This window comes from Anas acuta, chromosome 5 (assembly GCF_963932015.1).
Source record: "Anas acuta chromosome 5, bAnaAcu1.1, whole genome shotgun sequence".
In the NCBI taxonomy this organism is placed as follows: Eukaryota; Metazoa; Chordata; class Aves; order Anseriformes; family Anatidae; genus Anas; species Anas acuta.
In genome coordinates, this window is record NC_088983.1 from 24929645 (window position 1) to 24951313 (window position 21669).

General features: G+C 38.6%; 1 long non-coding RNA gene across 2 annotated transcripts; it reads right to left on the reverse strand.

Moving 5' to 3' along the window:
- Window positions 1–474: 474 nt before the first annotated feature.
- LOC137857133 (uncharacterized) lies at window positions 475–17407 on the reverse strand. Of its 2 annotated transcripts, XR_011096983.1 has the most exons (5): window positions 17251–17407; window positions 15040–15122; window positions 13247–13372; window positions 12130–12167; window positions 475–1032 (listed from the first exon to the last, which is right to left on the reverse strand). It is a non-coding gene; the product is annotated as an uncharacterized lncRNA (long non-coding RNA). The 2 variants fall into 2 exon arrangements; XR_011096984.1 differs by lacking the exon at window positions 15040–15122.
- Between the last annotated feature and the right edge of the window lie 4262 nt (window positions 17408–21669).

Sequence of the window (21669 nt, forward strand, 5' to 3'; positions counted from 1 at the left end):
GGAGCATCTTTGATCTGGATCTGTTTTTTTTTGTTTTTTTTTTTTTTTTTTCCCCTTTTTGGGCTTTGGTGATTCAGACTGTTCCGAGTAATCATTACATCTATACGCATTTCTACATGTGTAGAAGTTACATGGATTGGCACCTGTCTCTGGGAATATTGACTTTACATAGTGCCAGTCTGTGTAGAAGCACCAATACAGACACAATAGCCTCTGACTCTCCCTAAGACAAGGAGGAATTTTGACTAGCACAAACCAAGTACACCAATAAAAGATGATCCAGCATTATATATCTGACCTGGCTCATATCAGGACAGGTATTGCAGTGTGATAATGCGGTGTAGATTTACCCAAAGATAAGTTCAGACCACAATTTGGTATGAACCCTCTTTCCCCCCGCCCCCCCCCCCCCCCCCCCCAAAAAAAAAAAATATATATATATATATATATATATATATATATTCTATCTCTTCTAAACAGGTTTAGAGGTACAGCTGTCAGGCATCATTATAAATCTTCATGTCAGACATGTTGATAGCAGGTTGCACCCAAACCATAGTGATTAATTTGCACAAATTGCCAATTAGAAAGTGAGTGAACTGAGATTGTTCTATTGCAATGAAGATGTGGCATCAGTTCATCAGCTGTGATAAAAAAGAAATGTCTGCATAGAAAGAACCAGATACATTAGTAATCTAATTAGCAGCAGTCCTGTTAGCAACCTAGATGAACAACTCTGCCAGTAACTTCTGAACCCACCACCTAATTCCCACAACAATTGGAAGAAAGGTGGAGGTAATTAGGCTCCCATTAGCAGCACGCACACCAGTGGCTGAATGGATGAGAGATACCTTGTAATTGCTCTGAATAAAGGACGAGTTCAAACCTAGCCTTACCTTTTGAGATCAGAGACCCCTTCAGTATGCCCTGCTGGCAAAGACATACACTGGAGCTTGTTCTTGAGAGAAGTAGGAAGCTGAATGCGGGAAACCCAGCAGGCATCATCTTGTCTTTGTACCACTCAGCAGCTTTCTGCAACGCAGAGACAAGAAATGGGAGAGGATTTGGCATGTGGCCATGGGATTGCAAGGACCTACTAGAGCAAGCAGTTGTGTGAGTTTAACTGCAAAGTGACTCTTTCAGACGGAAACAAATATTTAACCGGGCCTTGACTGTTCAGATTAGGCTACTTTACTCAGGTGGTTGAGAATCCATATATGTGGCAAACACCATAAATGCCTTATTTTTGAATTAATTCTCCAGCCTCTTTTGGACAAGAGTTTTCTTCTGGTGACTTCACATGTCATAGTGGAGATGGCCCATGAAGAGACAAAGCAGGTGTGCAATTCAGAAAGCATATAAGTTGTCTCTTAGCCTCTAGAGATAAAAGGAATGGTTAACAGAGTAAAAATGCTTTAAGTAATTGGTCAAGATTTCTTTATGAAAATATTCAAACCAGTCATTGTAGTTTCAGTCTGACAGATACATCTGAATTTTTTTTCAGATTGACCTGAAAGTTTGATCAGGAATCCAGTTTTTCAATGACCTGAAATAAATTATGGTTGATTTTGTTTTATGCTTTGGTTGTGCTGTACTGTTGATGGCATTTATTTATTTATTTATAAACTTCAGGGAAAGCAGGTACTGTCACAAAAGCCCTGGCTAGATGTACTCAGCCATATCTTTATCTGTTCATGTACTGCATTAGGAACCTTTAAGCGAAATGCTGGTATATTGGGTTTACATGCCAAGGAGGTTTTGGTAGGAAGGAAATCTCTGGGAGGAGCCCCATTTCCCCCTCTTGTATGCTATGAAGATCTAATCCAACACCTATTAACTGGAAAGGGGAAGCCACCAATGAAAAAAAATAAATTAAATTTTATATACTTCATCAAGTCTTGCATCTTACTATGACTGAATTAATTTCATAATTCTTAACCAATTCAATGAAATGATATCACCTATTTTCCCCTTAGATATAAACAAACACAATTCCCAACTTTTCCTCCTATTCATCACTGCATCCTTGGCAAGAACTTTTTCCCCTTTTTACTCTTTGTTGGCAAGCTTTCAAGGACAGTCAAAACCAAGGCTGAGAAAAATTATGACCAACCCACTCATGACTGTTGTGGCAAAACTGCTGCATTGTAATTGTACGGGTAGGTGGGGGCCTTTATATGTTTCAACGGCCATTTACAGCTACTAACCTTGATGGCAATGACAGCCACTGACCCTAAAAGGTTGAGTCAGGTAATTGCTGAGCAGCAGAGTGGTGGGCTGAGCAGCTTTAACTACCAGCCAGGTCAGCAGCAGGAGGCTCAGCACCTCAAGGGTTTGGCCCCTGACTGTTGATATTTTAAAACTGCCTGGGCTGAAATGTCGATTCTAGCAAGGTTACTCGTTTGTGCAGCTTGTTTCAGTAGGAAGGTAAGGTTCCTCATGAGTATATGGCTGGTGACTCAGTTTAGGATCTGGCCTTTGAGGGTTCAAGGTGCTTCAGTTCTGCTGGGCTTCCCTGGGAGCTGATGACCTTTGGCACTCCGACAGGTCAATCCCTAGGAGCAGATATAAATGAAATACTCCCCACTTGACATCTCACAAGTCTATGCAGTGAAGATTGGCTAGCAGTATAATAGTTTGCATTTTGCTCGACAGATTGTTGTGATAAAACCAGTTAAGTTATGATGTAATATTGACATGATGTATTGTTGACACGCAGTATGTTATAGCTGCAATTACAAGGCAGCTGGTAAAACTCTGTCAGGGTAGGGACCACTCTATAAGGGTGACTAACTTCAAAGCTAATTTGGCTGAAGTAAGGTCTGCAAAGCCAAATTAATTCTGCTACAAAGCTGTGAAGATATTCGGTTTTTAAGACTTAAAGGTTTAATCTACACTTTTCTGTCCTTAACAGCTGATCGGTCCCTTAAACTAAACCTGCTGGAAAAAATGTCAGTGCTACAATTACTGAAACCTTTATAATTTGTTCTGAGTCTTTGTTATAGGCTGTCCTTGGAGCTTTCTTTACCTGATTTTAATTAAGAATATATCTGAGCTTGGGAAAGTAATAGCTGAAACCAAAAAGAGATTTGAAATAACAGTAGTACAGGAAATATTCATTTGTATTCAGAACATGGGTTATTGCTAGCTGATACCCTTGATACTGTAGCCATTTTGTTCAGCTCTGTACAATCCTATAGATGAGCTCAAGAACTGATATTATTATTTACACTTCTACACAAATACGTTTTGGAGTTTTAAATTAGGAATGTGTTTGAAGGTTTTATTGTTTTGTTCTTTGTCTTTTCCTGCTTTCCCTTGCTACTAATTCAATTCGACTCCAAAAATTTTGGGGTGGGGGATAACTGGGAGATTAAACACTGGCTCCAGGCCTCTCTGGATTGGAATTAGCACCCTGCCAGTCCTCTGCAAAGAGGATTTTCTTTGGCTGCTAACCAACACAGGACAATTTGGAAGCCTGCTTTCAGTTTTTAAGCCTGCAGCTTTAAGGGGACCTTAAAGGCCCCCTTACTCAATACTCTACCCACAAAACAGTTCTGCATAACACTGGGTTGTGATTTGGGTGGTCTGCACAACATTTCCAACATTTCAAAGATATTTTGTAATGGTGATGGGGGGGAAGGAGAGGATGACTTTATTCCTCATCTTGCTTTCAAGATGCCTTGTTTCTAACACTGACAGAGAAGAGGATGTACTGAACCTCGTGTGGTGTCAGATTCTGAATACCACACTTGTTCCTCATTAATTTTACCTCAGACCTATATATATTGTTATCACGGAATACATCAGCAGCCATTACAAACATCCAGTTCTCCTCAAATTAAATATGTGCTTTAAGCAATGATTGCTTTTCTAAATGTTCCTGGTGTTATTGGTGTAGCAAAGGAATTTGAAATAGCTACTGCAAAACATGTTAGTAGATTGTATCTACAGAATAAAAACAAAATGATTCCCTTAATTGTTTTTGTTATAGCATGAATGCTCAACATAATATAAACTGACTTTTTTAGCACAAACAAGAGTGGTGGTGTTCTCATACCCTCTTTCTCAGAAAATCTGTCAAATGAGCAAGTGTTAACAAGCCAGCTGAAAACACTAGTCAGTGCCTGCACTCACATGTTTAATTAAGCATCACATACAGTACTAAAACTAGGTACCCTGCATGAAGTACATCAGAACTGTTTGGAGACAAAAGCTTGAAAAATTACAGATCCAATTTGATCTAACTATGTTTTTACTATTAATTATGCTCATAAAAAGCTTTGCAGGAAGTTGAAATACAGGAGAACTTCCTTTGCTTATATCACTTCTGGTACTTTGTCTGGGAGATGTGCTCCAAAAAAATATGGGATGATTGTGCTGGTATCACAAATAGTGCTGCTGGAGTTCCTTTGCTCCCAGCTCAGTGTGTTAGACAGAGAATGGGAAACTGGGGCTCAGTTTTCTCTCGGGTTGCACTCCGTGTCATGTTTCCCCTGGTAGCCTACTATTTAAGCAAATTGCTCTTAGGCTACCATATAAGCAAAGAGTTAGGTGTTCTACCAGCTGAAGCTGGTTTACCTTCCCTGTAGGTACTCAAAGGTCAACAGAGGAAGATGATGTCCAAGAGCTGGGTACAAGACACAAGGCTGAAAGTTCAGAAGCTTATCAGGAAAGACATTGTGTTGGGAACTGACTCCTAAAAGTGATTGTGCATTATATTAACCAACCATTCAGTAAAATATTGAAATAGTCATTTCAAGTAAGGACTGCAGAAGAAATCTCTCTCAGGAGCTAGATTTCAGGAGAAGGCTAAGGACAGTGATCCCTCACCAAGAAAGTGAAAGCCTCTCTCCAAGGGTATGAGAGAGGCTGTTGCAGCTCCAAAGAGCGTTTAAATGTAAGATAGCATGTTCAGTACTGCCTACTGAGTAACACAGAGCTGTCTGCTAATCTCTGGCAATATCTCAGCATTTGTCAGAGTCATGATTTATTGAGCAGTGAGAGTGTTCCTCACCTTGCAAGATCAGGTCCCTAGATTGTAACACATTTTCTTGTTCACTAAAAAGGCTCATCCACAACTAAGAAATTAAAGAAACAGAGAGAGTTATTCTGTGACACCAGAAACAATGAAGGAAAAACTGTGTAAGCCTTGGCAAAACATCTCTAAACAGCACTTTGAACTTGCAGCATAGCTCCTTAAGGTCGTATAAACCCAGTGGGATCCTGCTGTGCTTGAGATGAAAGAGGGCTGAAATCTAAGTAATGGCCAAAGTCCAGATTTTGAAACAAAAAGGATTAATGAAGCCTGCAATAATAGTGTACCTCTGATAACATCATAATTAGAAATTAATAACAAGCACTTCATAAAGTCTGACACACTTTTCTGTTCCTTAGCACCATTGCTGTATCGTGTGAGCTTTCAATGCCTTAGAATAAAAGCGTATGTCAGAGTGAACTGGAACAGATTTCATGATACCATAAGTTAGCAAAGTCACTGACACTACAGACTTGGAATGACTCTCTGGGTCATACACTCAAATGGCCAATTTCTTATATAGAATAATGGAACTCTGAATGGATGCTACTGTGTTTTCCTGATCAGGCCAGACCATCATAAACCTCTCTGTGAGTTTAGGCTGCACAAGCTTATTTTTAAGCTCCTCTGAGAGCAGCAAGTTTGAAACTTCAGCTGATTTTTCTTTAAACCACTCCAACTGTTTTTTTCTTGTCTGATACCTCAAAGCGTCTGAAATTTTGCATTAATGCTTGTTTCTAAGCTTGTCAAGCATGAGAAGAAAGAAACACATATCAGTGGAGCAAAGCAGAGCCTTATCCTCTAGCTGTATCACTAGAGCATGATGAATTGGTGTTTAACAAAATTCTTTAATGCTACAGGCAATGACACAATTAAATCCTAATCTTGCTTTTTTCTGTTACTTTTTTTTTTTTTTTTTTTTTTTTTTTTTCCCCTGTACATGTAAGAAACTTAGAAATAGCTATAACTGTTATGTTGTTCCCAACCCCCATTGAACCTCGGTTCCCTAGTGAGGTATGACTATACATACATTTTGTGTTGAATTGTTCTGGGACAGTCTAAAGCTCTAAGGAGAAAAGTAACACCTCTAGTTTTCAAGGAAGTAATGAAGACATTAACTTCCTTTATATTGATGTGGCTGGGCTGAAATCTTCAGTAGACTCATGGGTTTTTAATTCAATTCTTCGCCCCTTTGAAGCATTTGGCATTGACTGCTCTTGGAAACAGGATATTGTACTAGATGAGCCACTGTCGCAGTCTCTGTGTTCCCAATTTTTTATTTTTTGAAGAGGATTTTGGGGTTGAATGTGACTTGTATTCAAATAAGAGTGATGTTTCTGCCTCCATAGATGGATTCAGGAAAAATCTATTAAAAGTAACAAACAAAATATGGCTTAGGTGCTACTGATGTGTAGATTATAAATGTGATATTTATCTCTAAAGAAAATAAGCACTTTCAAGTGATTTGATTTTGAAGGATATGAGAACAATAGTGAGTTACTAACCACAGAGTTTCTTATACTATCTGCCTGGTTACGAAATAGTGGTTTGACAAGATTGTCCAATTGTGTATACTTTCTAAAATTAAAACCATGGCTAAAATAAAATGAAACTTACACCAAGCAAAATAAAATGTCTCAGCATCCATTACTACACTTGCTAAAAATAGGGAATAAACAACAATTACTGCAAAATCTAAAGGCAGGATTGTTCATTTATTTATCAGCTACAAAAAAACATGGCAGTATCAAATCTAATACTAAACAATGTGTTTTCATACTCACTCTACTAATGTGAGAAGGATCACTGGAGCCATAGAGAGACAGATTTAAGTAAAATTTGGTGATGACCAGAAGCATTGCTCTAATTAAATTGACATTAATACTAGCAGTTGAGAAAGTCACACAGAATTACAACACTGGGTTATTTGGCTCTGTTACTTTCACTTTTTATAAGGATTCCTGTTAATTAGACACAATGTTTAGATAAACAGTCTAAGTGAAAGTGACAATATTTTGGGACTAAAACCTGGTACTCAGCCACTAATATGTATGTGCTTGCAGCTCTGCCAGACAGAAAACCTGCTTGCTTGTTGGAGATGCTATTACCTACAGATCATCCCCTGCGCTGGTGTTTCAGCCACAGATGTATTGTACATCTCTCTCTACTACGTATATACAGACTTTGTCTGGTTATGGAGGACTAAAAATAGGTTAAAATTCACTGGTGCAGGTGTACGTCTCTGATCCGAAGCAAAGTTTTTACTTAATGCAAGGCAGTTGTCTATTCTGTTTGGATTTTACATATATCATCAGAAAGCCTCCAGGAACACAATCTAAAATGGAACTTTTAAAGATTCATAGCTGTCTGATTTAAAAACAAAACAAAACTTTAAAAAGTCAAAAAATCTGTATTTTAAAGACAATATTAACCAATATTGTATAACCAGTATTCAGAGCATCCTACTTTATATTCTAACAGTGTTAATAAAACACACATTTCTCTCATCATTCTCCCCATTACTCCATACAGCTTAAATCTCCCAAACTAAACTTACTTTATAAATTTTGCCTTAAACTTACTTTATAAATTTTGTTTTAAAAGACAAGCAAATAAACCTAGAAATAAATTCTCAGTTCTTGAATGTTCATTTGACTTAAATTTTTAATATGCAGTATCTGCTGCTTATATGGAAAATTCAAATTAATAATACTTTGATAGAATTTTAAATTGCCCATTTTACTTCTAGTAAGAACTGTTGACTAGATGTTAAAGTTGTAATACATTTATACTGCTGGCTCAAAAGTTTTTTTTTTTTTTTTGTTTTTTTTTTTTTTGTCATGGTTGAAGGCAAGAGGAACATTCTAAAGAGATCCTTTAACACACTGGGTGTTTTAGTCTCTCTCCTCTGTCTCCCCTCACCCCCACCCCATTGCTGTTCCATCACCTGCTCTGATGTTAATCAGAATGACTGGGTCATCTGCTTTTATAAGCTTGCTGGATTAATTCTTTTTCAAGGTCATCTGTGAATTGACTTTCGTAACCAATTATAAATTGGATGGCATTTTAATATTCTACCCTTTCCCTGAGCTTTAATGTAGAAGTGATGAGAGACAAAAAGAAACCCAAAGGAGTTTGCATTTTAGGAAGTAAGATGATGAATGCCATTATCCAATACCTTTCTAATTTCTCCTACCCTGGACACCCTTATCTTTTCCACTAAGTTCAGAGGGAGCTGAAAAAATTAAACATCTTCCAGAAACAGTACTTTGCTCTTTTAGTTAATATAACTGCATGTGATCTCTGGAGAAATCTGTCAATATTGGTATTTGAGGCACTTAAATCTTGACATTCAGAGTTCTGCACTGTTATGAATGCATCTCTATTAAGGCAACAGAAGCAGCTCTCTCTTTCTCTCTTTGATATTGTCTTTTGAAATTTAGCATAAGAAGCAATATTTTCCTTCATTTTATTTTGAAAGACTTTGAAAAATTGAGGAAACAGCTTTTGAGGCCTCACACAGGCCTCAAAAATTTTAGTTGTGTAATCAAAGATATTTTCATTGATTTTTTTTTTCTTCAGACCCTATTAGATACCTTCAGGACATTGAATTCAAAGAACACAGCTTACAAAGACCTGTTGAAAAGGATTTCTGCTAGTCAAAGACTTCACAAACATTTTCTAGATGTACACTTCCCAGATGGCTGTGTTTAAGTGCAACCATAATATTTCCTCTTAAGCATCTTTTGACCTGATAATGCTAAAGCAATGGATTTTCCTAGACTGACTCTTTGGCATGTTTTCTAAGCATAGAAGACACGCTGTGGCTTTCTGTTTGACCTCTCAAAGACAGTGCAGCAGCCTCAGTTCTCCCAGACCAGTGCCTTCAAAGACCTCCAAGATATCTCCCTCATCTTTCTCCTACTCCATAATAATCAAATCAGCAAAAGAATTTCCCCAAAAGTTTAACCATACACTTGCACTCACTTAACTATTCACTTCTTCAACAGAGCCAACTAGTTTATTTTTTTAGTTAGTACAAGAAATAGATATCAGTTAAAATTAAACATTTCTTGTTTTTGTTTGTGTACCACCCTGCAGTATTCTTTAGGATAAATTCAGAAATAAAATGAGGATGTCAGGATCCTTCTCTACTTATTTAGGGATTTTATTCCCAAATATCAATGCTAATGTGTTATTCACAGTCTTTGTCAAGATTATTTTAAAGTATTTTTAAAAATTAAAAATGAAACAATAAATAGAATGAAAAATTGATAACATTGTTGCTATAGAATTTGTTTTTCAAGGAGAATGCTGATGTTTGCCTAAGAGGATTTTGTTAGGGATTTCAAACTGTGATGCAGAAAGAGGAGATATGGTGTTATCAGTATACCTGATCTACAAAGCCAACAGAAAGCCTGGAAGTAGAATTTGCCTACTTTGCTACAGTATTTTGGGAAAAGAGTGAGTTTTGTTCAGATAAGGACAGCCTTGAATTATGGTTTTGTTAGAGAACCATGCAAAACTCTAGGTTTTGTAGGGCTTTTGTTCTAAGGCACAAACAGGAGGTGACAGCTGCTTAGTGTTTCAATTTTGTATTCACAAGAATTGCAAACAAAGAACAAAATAAACAGCTTATACGATGAACCTTTCTTTGTGCTTGATTTCATTGCTTTTCAGTGCTGCCTGGGACTTATCCATATAAAATCAAGACAATAAATTCAGTTTTTGCCTGTCTCCTTTTTTTATACTTTCCTTTTGAAGCTACGTGGCAGGCAGATAGTGCTGGAAAAATAGCTGCTTGCTTCTTCTGCAAAACTTGTACAACACTGCATGTTACCCCATGGTCAACAAGTCTTTAGCCATTATCAGGCAGATGATTGCAGGAATGAGAATTAATCTGGACTCCTTGCCTAGACATAGAAGTGACAACTTGAGACTATTCAACTTAAAAATCAATGTGTTAAGGACAAAGAAGCAGAGGAGAGTCATGTCCTATCATCAGTAATCTCTACCAGCCTCCCACCAGATTGTGTACTTTTTTTTTTTTTTTAATGCTTATAATCTACACCTGCTTATAAACTATAGGAAATATAATATTATGCTACAATACTATATCAAATCTTTTTATCTTAAAAGCAGAAATCAGAATTAGTCTTGGACATGCTGAAATACTAATTCCCCAGTAATTTCAGTAACCTACTTCTTTACTGGATAATAGCCATTTTTCACTTCTGCTCTCTATAGTAACAAGACAATGTTAGACTGAAATAGATTTTTTAATGCATTCTTCTAAAATTGAAATGCTGTTTTCTCCTTTCTAAGAAAAATATTTTTGACATTCCCTTTTCAATGTCTTCTCCAGAAACTATTGATTTTTGCTTTCTGATATGCTTTAAATGGTATTCTAGCCTTTCCAAAACTAGTGAAAAAAATTCACACTGCTATAAATGGAAGTAAGGATTTTGTTTTCCAAGTATGCACATTTATGCACAGTTGTTCTTTTGTGCACACGCTTGGGTAGACCACTTTAGATCAGCTTTCAAGCACGTCTTTCACAGTTTTGCCATGATCCCTGCTCACTCAGCCTCTTTCGCTGTTTTTCAGGCACAGAAAGTTGTTTTAAATGGCACAAATTCCATGCAGGGAGACCTTGTGCATTCAGGCAGGGGATCTATTGTTTATGTGCACTAGGGATAATCTATAAAACACACTGCGGAGTACAAGTTGGAGTCAAATAGGTCACCTTAGAAAATATGGGAGACGGCTGCAAAAAATTTGTTGTTCCTACTGAGGTACAAAAATGATGCCATTTTACACACACTTTTGAATTTACTTTCTGTCAGCACAGGAGCAATTGGGTTTTATTCCTGCAAATGCGAATGACTTTTGAGGATGTTTGCAACATTACATGTTGCAGCTTGCCACAGGCATGGCATGGCACTTCCACCTCCCGAGGGGGTCACTGTGTCTCGCAGAGGAGCCACAGAAGTGAGCAGCACGTGCTGGGCATGGTTATACACACCACCAGGTACAGTGTTCATTTAACAATGCAATGTCCAAGAAAGGAAAGAGATGAAATGTCTGGGTGCACCAGGGGAATGACCAGAACCCCTTGATTTTTCCTGGCCCTCCTGATGTTATTGCCCTTGGCCAGTTGGGAAAGGAGAGGCTGAGCATGGCGGGTGGTAACGTTTCAGGCTAACACACATTCAGGCTTCCCGTAAATCCATCTGCAAATGCCTTAGCTTGCAGACACACAAACCAGGATGGGGAAGATGAGACGCAACCCACCTCTATCTCCTCTCTCCATGTCTTCTATCCAGGCCTGGAGCACAGGGAGAGGTCCAGCCTGGCAGGCTTCCTCCTCTGAGGCTTCTCCTCCTGAGCAGGAGGTGCACAACTGCTCTTGGCCACATAAGGAATGATTTGAAATGATTCCCAGCAGTCCCCGTGCCGTTCTCCTACCTCCCCTCACTCCTCTGCCCTCCCTTGAGTGTGGCAGATTTCAAAATTAAGGATGGATTGGGGGGATCGGGAAGGTCCATTTTCAGTCTGCTCCTTTTGTATAAGAGGTCTTAGCCAGTGATGCAGCTATGCTTCCCTGGCCTGGAACACATTTTGCACTGCAAAATAACTTCTTCTTACTTCGTAACATGATGTAAAGATGCCATGAATCTATAGAAAGTTATACCACAGACTGAGTGAGACTCAGAATGCCAAAAGCACAAAAAGGTCTTACAGACATTTGTTTTCCTGTCCCATTACTGGGCCCATGCGATCTAAGGCTGCAAGTCCCACATTTGTATTCAAGAGGTCATTTGTCACACACAGACAAATAAATTAGGAGGAACCTTAATGGTGACAAGCATACAAGACTACTGAACAGTAGAGGCAGTTCAGGCCCTCTGGGAACTATGAGAGCAAGGTTTCATGGTCCTCTCATCCAGTTGCCATAAATCCAGTGTATCAGCAATGAATGTATTTAAGTACATCTTTGAACTGGCATTGCATATACACATGCAGTTAATACGTGTGATTATACAAGTTTAAACTTAAAGTCTAAAGCTGTAGGTCTATATAAAGCCTACTTTTCAAGGAAAGATGTTTCATGTAACACTTGCTTGACCTAAAAAAAAAAAAAGTAATTTAAATTATTCTAAGATTTCTTAATCTTGTTTTACTTATTTGCCTGGGAGAAAACAGTGTCTCTTTCAGACTTTTTTCATAAGCATGGGAAATTCCCCTCACATTAAAAAAAAATTATATATATATATATACTGTGTATGTTGTACAACCAATTATAATTAAACCAGGAAGCTAATCTTTACAGTGTCAGAAGGACACGATAAATTCTCTCTGTAGTGATTAATATGGCTATTCTGGCAGAGGGGATTCAGAACTGGAAGCTTTATCTCTTCTGGCTGTCTCCCTTGTCTGTCTTCCACCAAAGAATTGGCTAAATTAAAAATACTGACCCAGCCCCCTTCCTGTTTCCCCTGGAAATGCTACCAATTGTGAGCAGTAACTTGAAGTCATAATTATTTCAGCATCTTTATTAAAGTATAATGTTGAGATTTTAGCTGAGATTAAGTGTATTCATTGCCCTAAATTTTATTAAAATGAAATATAAAGTCTGGGGGAATTACTGAAATTTTTTCTCCTCCTTGTCCCCCCCCCCCCTTTTTTTTTTTGAATATTTAAACTGTAAAGAATTAAAAATCCCTTTTTCATACATTGATGCAAAGATCAGCTAAGACCTAAAACCAATACATTTAAGAGGGAATGATTCTCACTGGCTTTACAGCAGCAAACATTGCCATCCTGATTCTGAAGTGGCAAGAGGCAAACACAACATTTCAGCAAAAAGTACTGTTTCTCTAGATGTTTTGGTGAGAGCTCTTTCCTTTGTAAAGCAATCTGAATATAGCAGACAGATCTCAGTTTAGGATTGACTTCAAAGGAACAATCTGTCAAATGCACTATGTTCCTAGCTCAGCTGAGGATGGAGACATACTTAAGGGCTTTCTGTCTGGAAGTATGAAGGAAAGGAGTTTTGCTGAGACCAAATCCCCAGTTAGTATACTTCCAGTAAATCAGAAAAGCGATATGTAGTCAGTCTATCTTAAAAAAATATATTAAAAAAAAAAGAAAGAAAATAAAGAAAAAGAAAAGAAAAAAAGACAGCTTAGTGATTAATATGCTTACTTGAATGTCAGATATATAAATTCAAATCCTTCCTCTGTCAGATTGTGGAGCAGGGATATGAAGCAAAAACCTCATGCTTCTGGAAAAGATGAGGCAATCTTAGGTAGGTTTCTGTATCAGTCTCTTCTGAAAAAAAAAATGTTACCACTGGATTTAAAATACAGAAATAATCACTGCAGCACAGCTCTGCTTCATTGTGAAAAATACTGTAATGTTCAGGCTACAGGACTTCCCTGGTGTGCCTTTCTACCATCCGACTGCATTCTGTGCAAGACTTCATGCAGTGGTGTGACTGGCTGTTTGACTGACCTGTGATCAGAGGATAAGAATAATACAGGAGGGATGGTTCTTAACTTTGATGTCAAGGTGTACATGGGGGTCTAGTGGGAAAAATGTAGATTGCTTTACAGGTAGGAAAAGGGGAGTGTAGGGGAATTGTCTCTGGATGGCTAATCACAGCACAGTGGGGATTTTGAAGATCCACTCTTGAACCAGAAATGGTAGATTGATGCCTAAAGTCCTAAGTAGATACATTTGGGTGCTCTCAGGGTAAAATATGCAGGATGGACACTACACAGTCAGAATGGAAAGGAATAAGATTCCCTCCATGTTGCCACAGTTGCAGTTCCAAGAACCTGCAACCTTATCACTAAGCAGTCTCCTCGTGTCCAACCTCCCTATCCAGGACAAGTCTCTATGGCATGCCCACACTGTCCTGCAGGAGCAGACATAAGCAGGATGTGCTCTATCAAATAAGCACATGGTATTTGTAGATGACACACAGTAACTATTGTTCTTAGTTTGTGTATGCTTTATTCCCTGTCACTCTGCTAATTTATTATTGGTCTGATCCTTATCTTTTACTGACAGACATCAGAATCATTTCTAGACCTCTGGGTGGGGAACGGTTTGACATTTCTTTTCCAGTTAAGATCGATATCAGATCAGCAGGAATAGGTCAAACATTTGTAGCTCTCATTCCTTTATTATTTATTAATATCCAATTGTCTCTAACCTCTTATTGACCCTTCCTATTCAACTAATACTAAACTAAGGCCCTTTGAACCAAGTGCCAAGTGTTGCAGCTGGATTGCAGGCTGTCAGCCTCAGTAATGGGCAGCTAGAGGGGCAGCATGCTTCCCTCAATGCTACGGTTTGCCTTACCTCAAAAAGTGTTACTGATAATGAGCACACCACCCAGGGAATTTGGTCTGCCCGTAGTGTTCATCACTGGCTAAAATAAACTGCAGTTTCTAACCTCTCCCCCGCCTTACACTACAGTTGATGAAGGCTGAGGAACAAATTGCTGTGACTGGGCTTTTGTACCACACAACATTTGACAAAGTATATGGTGGTTGAGGTCTGAAACTAGCAGAGCAGTGATGACAGACCTTCCCTTTAGGGAAATCCCATGCACATAAACAATCTTCAAGGGCAGCCTGCGGCTGGCATTACTCTAAATGAAGCCAGGAAGTGAGGCTACTGTTTGTTCTCATAGGTTATTATTCACGATTTATTTTAAATATGGTTTTATATATTTATTTATGTATTTATTTATTTTCAGCTAAACAATAGGTAGGACTTTATTTTATCATATGAATAGGTTATGTATTTTTCTCAATGATGCCCAGAAAAATAGGGGACAAATAATAACAAATGTTCATACATGGACAAAAGAGTCTGGATCTGCAGGTTGCGCATGTGCACTGCTGCTTTTACACACACACACACACACCAGCAAACAGCACACAACCCAATGGATTGGCTATACACTCAGGTGGAAGCCAGTATACCTCGTTCTACTGGAGATTGTTGCATGTTGTCTGCTGCTCTGTGATGTTAATATTAGTTAAATTTGAAGATATTTTCACAGGACCTGTGAAAATAAAAGGAATCCATGGCCTGTAACACAACCTAAACACAAAAATAACATTACAATAATCATAAGAAAAAAACCATGCTTGTGGATGAAAATTGCAAGATCAAGTCTACTTTGTGGGTACATAGCTGTTAATGATCTCCTGGAGAAGCTGGCAGCCAATGGCTTGGACAGGTACATGCTTTGCTGGGTTAAAAACTGGCTGGCTGGTCATGCCCAGAGTGTAGTGGTGAATGGAGTGAAGTCCAGCTGGCGACTGGTCACCAGTGGTGTTCCCCAGGGGTTGGTGTTGGGGCCCATTCTCTTTAATATCTCTATTGATGACTTGGATGAGGGAATTGAGTGCACCCTCAGTAAGTTTTCAGACAACATCAAGTTGGGGGGAAATGTTGATCTTCTGGAGGGTAGGCAGAGGGACCTGGACAGGTTGGATCGATGGGCAGAGGCCAATGGGATGAGGTTCAACATGGCGAAGTGCTGGGTCCTGCTCTTTGGCCACAACAACCCCATGCAGTGCTACAGGCCTGGGGCAGAGTGGCTGGAAAGCTGTGCAGAGGAAAAGGATCTGATTGATGCTCACCTGAACCCAGCCAGCACTGTGCCCAGGTTGCCAAGAAGGCCAATGGCATCCTGGCTTGTATCAGAAATAGTGTAGCCAGCAGGAGCAGGGAGGTGGTTGACCCCTGTACTCTGCTCTGGTGAGGCTGCACCTCAAGTACTTTGTTCAGCTTTGGGCCCCTCACTACAGGAAGGACATCAAGGCTCTGGAACGTGTCTAGAGAAGGGCTACGAAGGTGGTGAAGGGCCTGGAAGACAAGTCCTGTGAGGAGCAGCTGAGGTAACTGGGGTTGTTTAATCTGGAGAAGAGGAGGCTCAGGGGAGACTTCATTGCTCTCTGCAGCTACCTGAAAAGAAGGTGTGGGGAGCTGGGGGTTATCCTCTTCTCCCAGATAACTGATAGGACTCGAGGAAATGGTCTCACATTGTGCTGGGAGAGGTTTAGGTTGGAAATTAGGAGACATTACTTCTCAGAAAGAGTAGTCAGGCATTGGAAGGGGTTGCCCAGGGAGGTGTTGGAGTCACTGTCCCTGGGGATGTTTAAGGAAAGACTGGGCCTGGTGCTTAGGGACATGGTTTAGTGGGTGACATTGGTGGTAGAGGGCTGGTTGGACTAGATGATCGTGAAGGTCTTTTCCAACCTTAATGATTCTATGATTCTATGTATGGAATATGTGACTGTGTCTTCTGAACTGGGTTTGCTAAGCAGAAGCTTGTTTATTCTTTGTGGAAACAGTTGGTCTTTGGTTCCCAGCATTTATAGACCTTAACTGTTAAAAGGTTTTTTTTTGAAAACAACATTCTCATAATGTTATAACAGAGATGTTTTATTTATTTAATTTAAATTTAGAAAAACTGTCGCTACTGCTAGGATCTTAACTGCAGCATGAAAGAAATACAGCTATGACCCATCCATCATTTAGACATTAGACATTTCTGGCAAGTAAACACTTCCTTACTTAAAGTATAATTTTAATTTTTCTGCTTTAACTAGACATGGACTAACACCCCAATTCTGAACACTCCACATCCTGGAGCACGGAAAGTCCATGGGCTAATGCCAATTTTGTTTCTTGAGCTTATCTCTTTTCAAAATTCACTCCTTCCAGAGTATAACAATAACTTCCTTGTGATTTTTATGTAACATAAAATTTCAAGATCCTAGGTACCATTTTATGAGCATGGAGCCATTTAAGACAGCTAGAATAAGTGTCCCTGCACATATTTGAAATACAAGTACAAAGAACAGCACTTCTTGTCTTTTTAAATGGGAAAAACAAAACAAAACAAAACCAACCCCAACATCATGCTGTACAGCAAGATCTTCTGATATCTTCTCCTTCTATAGTACACAAGTAATTTAAAGTCTCTGCTTCTATCTTTTGCAAGCAAACAATGAGGCACATTTGAGACATCAGACCTTCTGGAGAAGGAAATGCTTCAAGAAAGGGGGTTATTTATAAAGGGAAAGGGGGAAAATGCATCAGTAAAGTGAGCTAAAACCTTTTAGACTGTCCAGTCTCACAAAACGAATGGCAATAGATATTTCTATAAAAGGCATGCTTACCTCTTATGACCTCCACAACAATTAATTCACTAGGCTCAGAATACTCTTCCTTCCTTTTATTTTTTTTCATTCTGAATTAACTGCTTGTGTAGACAAGCATCTGCTGCCTCTCCATCTCACAGCTGCTCTCTCTTGATTTTATTCTTACTAACTTGTATTTCTTGCCCATTTTCAAGCAAATACTTCAAGACTCTCTCTTAAATGGTCAGTCTAGGCAAAATGCCAGGAAGTGAAATCACCTCTTCACTACTAGATTTCCTTCTATTTTACTTTATTTCCCTAGGAAAGTTTGTCTCATTCCAAATAATCTGCAAGTCCTAAAAGCCTGTTAGATAATTGCAGTTCTACAAGAAGATACTAAAAGTATGGACTTTTTCACTTCAAATGAAAATTCATTAATTTTACAAAATGTTTTTAGCTTGGTAAAACTTGTTAGAAGATCAGAAACCTATAATAGGATATAGGTGAATTTGAGTTAATAGCTCATTCTTCGCTTTTTTTTTTTTTTTTTTTTTTTTTTTTTTTTTTTTAAATAGGATGTGAGGAAATCAGAACTGCACATATTTTCCCAGACCTTTGAAACCTATGACTTAAAAAGCCTGCTGATAACATCCCTATGGACCAGAAGGGAAATGGCATAAAGAAGGTGTCAAGCTCATTCTGACAATAATGCTTTTTGAGGATTGCCTTTGAGCCACAAAATTGCTTTAAGGCTTTGAAGACCCCTCGGTCCATAGTGTGTCTCCCACAGCTGCCTGTAGGAATATGGTTGAGGAACTGTATGCAGTCCTTACAGGGTAACTATCTTTTATTTTATCTGTTGTTCTTATCTTGACCACATGTTGACTGCGCTACATTGCCTGGAATCAGACTGCTCTGGGGGCTGCCCAGCTGTGCAAACATGCCTAAGGTCACCACCATATCACGTACCAGCACACATGCAGGGATACGGCCCCTTGGCTCCCTCTGCTTTTCCTAGTGCTTCCACACTAATGAGCGATATTAAATCTACTGTCTTTTCTTTTGATTCCTTCCCTATTCTCTACTTTTATCATGCCTACTCATTTTATTCTGTGCAGCAGCTCCCCATTCCTTCAGCTTAACCCTTCACTATACTCTCAGCCTTATTTTAACACCACACTGCTTGGGTATCACAGAGGTGGTGTCAAACATTATGAGATTAATGACAGGAGTAATATTTACATTCCTTCCCCCCTCTTTTAAACTCCTTATAGAGTTATGAAGACAAAGATGACAAACTTAATACCAGTTTACACTTAAAACAACTCATTGAAATCACAAGTACTTAAACTGTCTTTATTTTCATATATATTTATATGCAAATTTTACATACAAACATTTAAATACATGTACACACACATGAACACAATTGAAATCTTGAATCAATTGAAATTGAAAAGGATTTTTCAGCACGTAGACACTTCATGTGAACCACTAGAACATCAAATCAAAGCCCTGGCCTCTGCTGGCTGTTATTCAAGGTACAGAGAAAATGATGCATGGAAAGTTGATCATGCCATGACCCATCTCAGTGCTGTTAGTAGTTATGACACTGTTAGCCACAAACTAGAAGATATGGTTACACCCTCTCTGCAGTTCCTGTGGCCCCCCCTCACACCAATGTGTGCTCAATATGAACCTCAAAAGGGGCAACCAGACACTGCTACATAATATAGCAGATCTGAAGTCTTTGGAGATTGGGACAGAATAAGTTTGAATTATCCAGTCAACAAAAGGAAGGCTAGAGTGAGAATAAAAAATATTTATAGACTACAGTATTTTTGGAAAAGATTTAAAGTGTTTAATTTGAGAGTTCTGGAGTTCATTTCCCCTAGCTAATTACAGTATTGGATTTTTTTTAATAACTCATGGAAGTGTTAACAGAATACATTATTTTCTTGCGTAATTTGTAATAGAAACATGAACATCAAAACTAAAACAGGCTTTAAGGACAACATATGCATATTGGGTAACACTACAGTCACATCCTTTTTTTGTTTGTTTGTTTTTGTCAACACATTCCATCTATTAAATGCCACTTCAGAAGATCAGGATTAGTTAAATTTTATGTCCACATCATCAGCGTAACACATATATCACTGTGCTCATAACAGCAGTTAAACATTATTACTTAGTTTTTTTAAAGTCTCTTAGCTATGTGATAATGTCACTGGAAATTGTTATTACAGTAGACAGGAACTCGCATGACCCCTGCTGGGTTATCTTTTCCAAACTGTATAAGTGAACCTTGTTATCTGTACAGCCCTTTTTAGAGATGAATAATTAAATTCTTATGGTCGTGGAAGTTGTTGAAATAGGATAAAAAAAAGGCACACCAGATTTCACCTGGCATTTTTACTCCCTGTTGCAAGTTACTTAACTGAATGCAGTGAAATTCATGAGAAATCTTGGCACACTGATGAAATGAGACAGTTCTCACTGACTTCAAGAGTATCTGTTTTTTTTAACTTAGGCATTTTCTTAAAGAATATAACGTATTGTGAGAAAATATTTTGCTTAAACACCGCTTAAATGTGAGATGTAAGGCTGTCTTATTATTTGGTCAACCACTTCTTAAACACAGTTATCAATTTCATGAAGCACTGAGTGAGAGAGGGAGGATAATATCGGAGGTATGTCAAACAACTGTGATTCTCACTTGTTCAAAATACCTCTTTCCACTAGGACATTTAAATTATTACCTATCTCTTGGCAAAGCACTGAAAGACGGGGAATATGTTTTGACTTTGATCACAGTAAATTCAACAGGAAGATTTGTGGATCCAGTTAGGATGTTCGTTGGGATGAAGGAGAAGGAACAAGTTCACAGGGACAATGCAACCCCTTAGACTAAATAAAAGCTGCTTCTGCCTTTAGATATCATTTCCAGGTTTGTGGCAAAAAGGGCAAACAACATTTTCCAGACATTTTCCTGTATCCCCTTTGGTTATTGGAAATGTCAACAGCCAGTTGAGCTACTTTACTCCTAACAAACACATCACAGTGTAATGCAATCACTTTACTTGTCCCCTTCACAGCCAGGCAGATCTGTTACTGCACCATCCATCTCCTCTACTTTGGCAAAGCAAAATGCAGTTCTTAGTAAAAAAAAAGGGTACTGTACCTCTTTGCAATCCTACTTGCAATGAAAACGTATCCCCTTAAGCCCTAGCAGTTGTAAAGCATGTGCCTGAATATGGCTGACATATTTTCTGGTTACTCACAAAAAGAATAGTTTTAATTTACCACGTAAAAACGCAAGAAATAATCCACCATAAACAAACAAACAAACAAAACTAGTTTTATTAGTTTTATTAATTTGCTCATTACTCTTTAATCAAAGCATACCTATTATTATAAGGCAGACATGGTCACACAATGAAACAAAATAACTAATTGCTCTCAGTAAAATTGCAATTAAAGGAAGCTATTGTATCTTCAGAAGCTCAGATCTTACAGGCAGGAGTCTAAGAAACAACTATAGCTAAATAAAGCTTTTACTACTGAGCAAAACAGCTACATTAGGACTTAGACATCAATTGGTCATAAAGCAGTCCCATTCACACAGTAAAGTCTTCTTTATATATAGAATTTTAACTGCCTCACATGTTGACTGGTGTGTGAGCAGCTAATCCTCTCATTAAAGAAAGGAATTCTTCAGGAAAAGCCCTATGAAGGCACTTAATGAAAGGGTGTTTTCTTATTTGCCTAAAATGGAACCAAAAGAAAATTGAAAACCAGAGGGAGAGCTGCTGTCTGGAGATCTAGTAGACCCGGTATTTTTAAAATATTTTGCAGGACTCTTGGGTGCAGCTGCAGGAATACAGGCAGATCCAGCAGACAAACAGCTCCCATCTCTATTCCCTGCTGCAGAAAGCCTTCAGCATCGGCATGTAGTGTTTGCTGTTTCTGTTTGGTATGAATTCCTCAGATGAGACAAGACTGCCCAGGGCACTGGTGGATAACCTGTTATTTCTAAATGGCTGGTTCAAATGTAGCCTAGGAAATTAAACTCATGGCCTGTGTGAAATGAGCAGGTAGTACCTGCCAATTATCTGGTGGACAGGCCATCACAAACAGGTCACATCGTGCCCTTGCTGACAGTGGAAAAGAGAAGCAAGGGAGCAAATGTTTTTAGAGATTGAATTGCATTCTCCTCTCTAGGGACATGGCCTGAGGTCTGAAGCACAACAGGGAACTATTTTGTTCCTTCTATTTTATTCATCGTGTTTATAAAGGTTTGTTCCTATTCAGCTGCAATACATCAGCTCCATTTTGAAAGAGAAAAGAGATGAAGATGTAGGATTACAGGTGCATATTAGGCAAAGCCTTGTCAGCAGTCCTGAGCAAGATGGCAGCAGTAAATATAACTTATGGCCTCCAATATAACAAACTCTC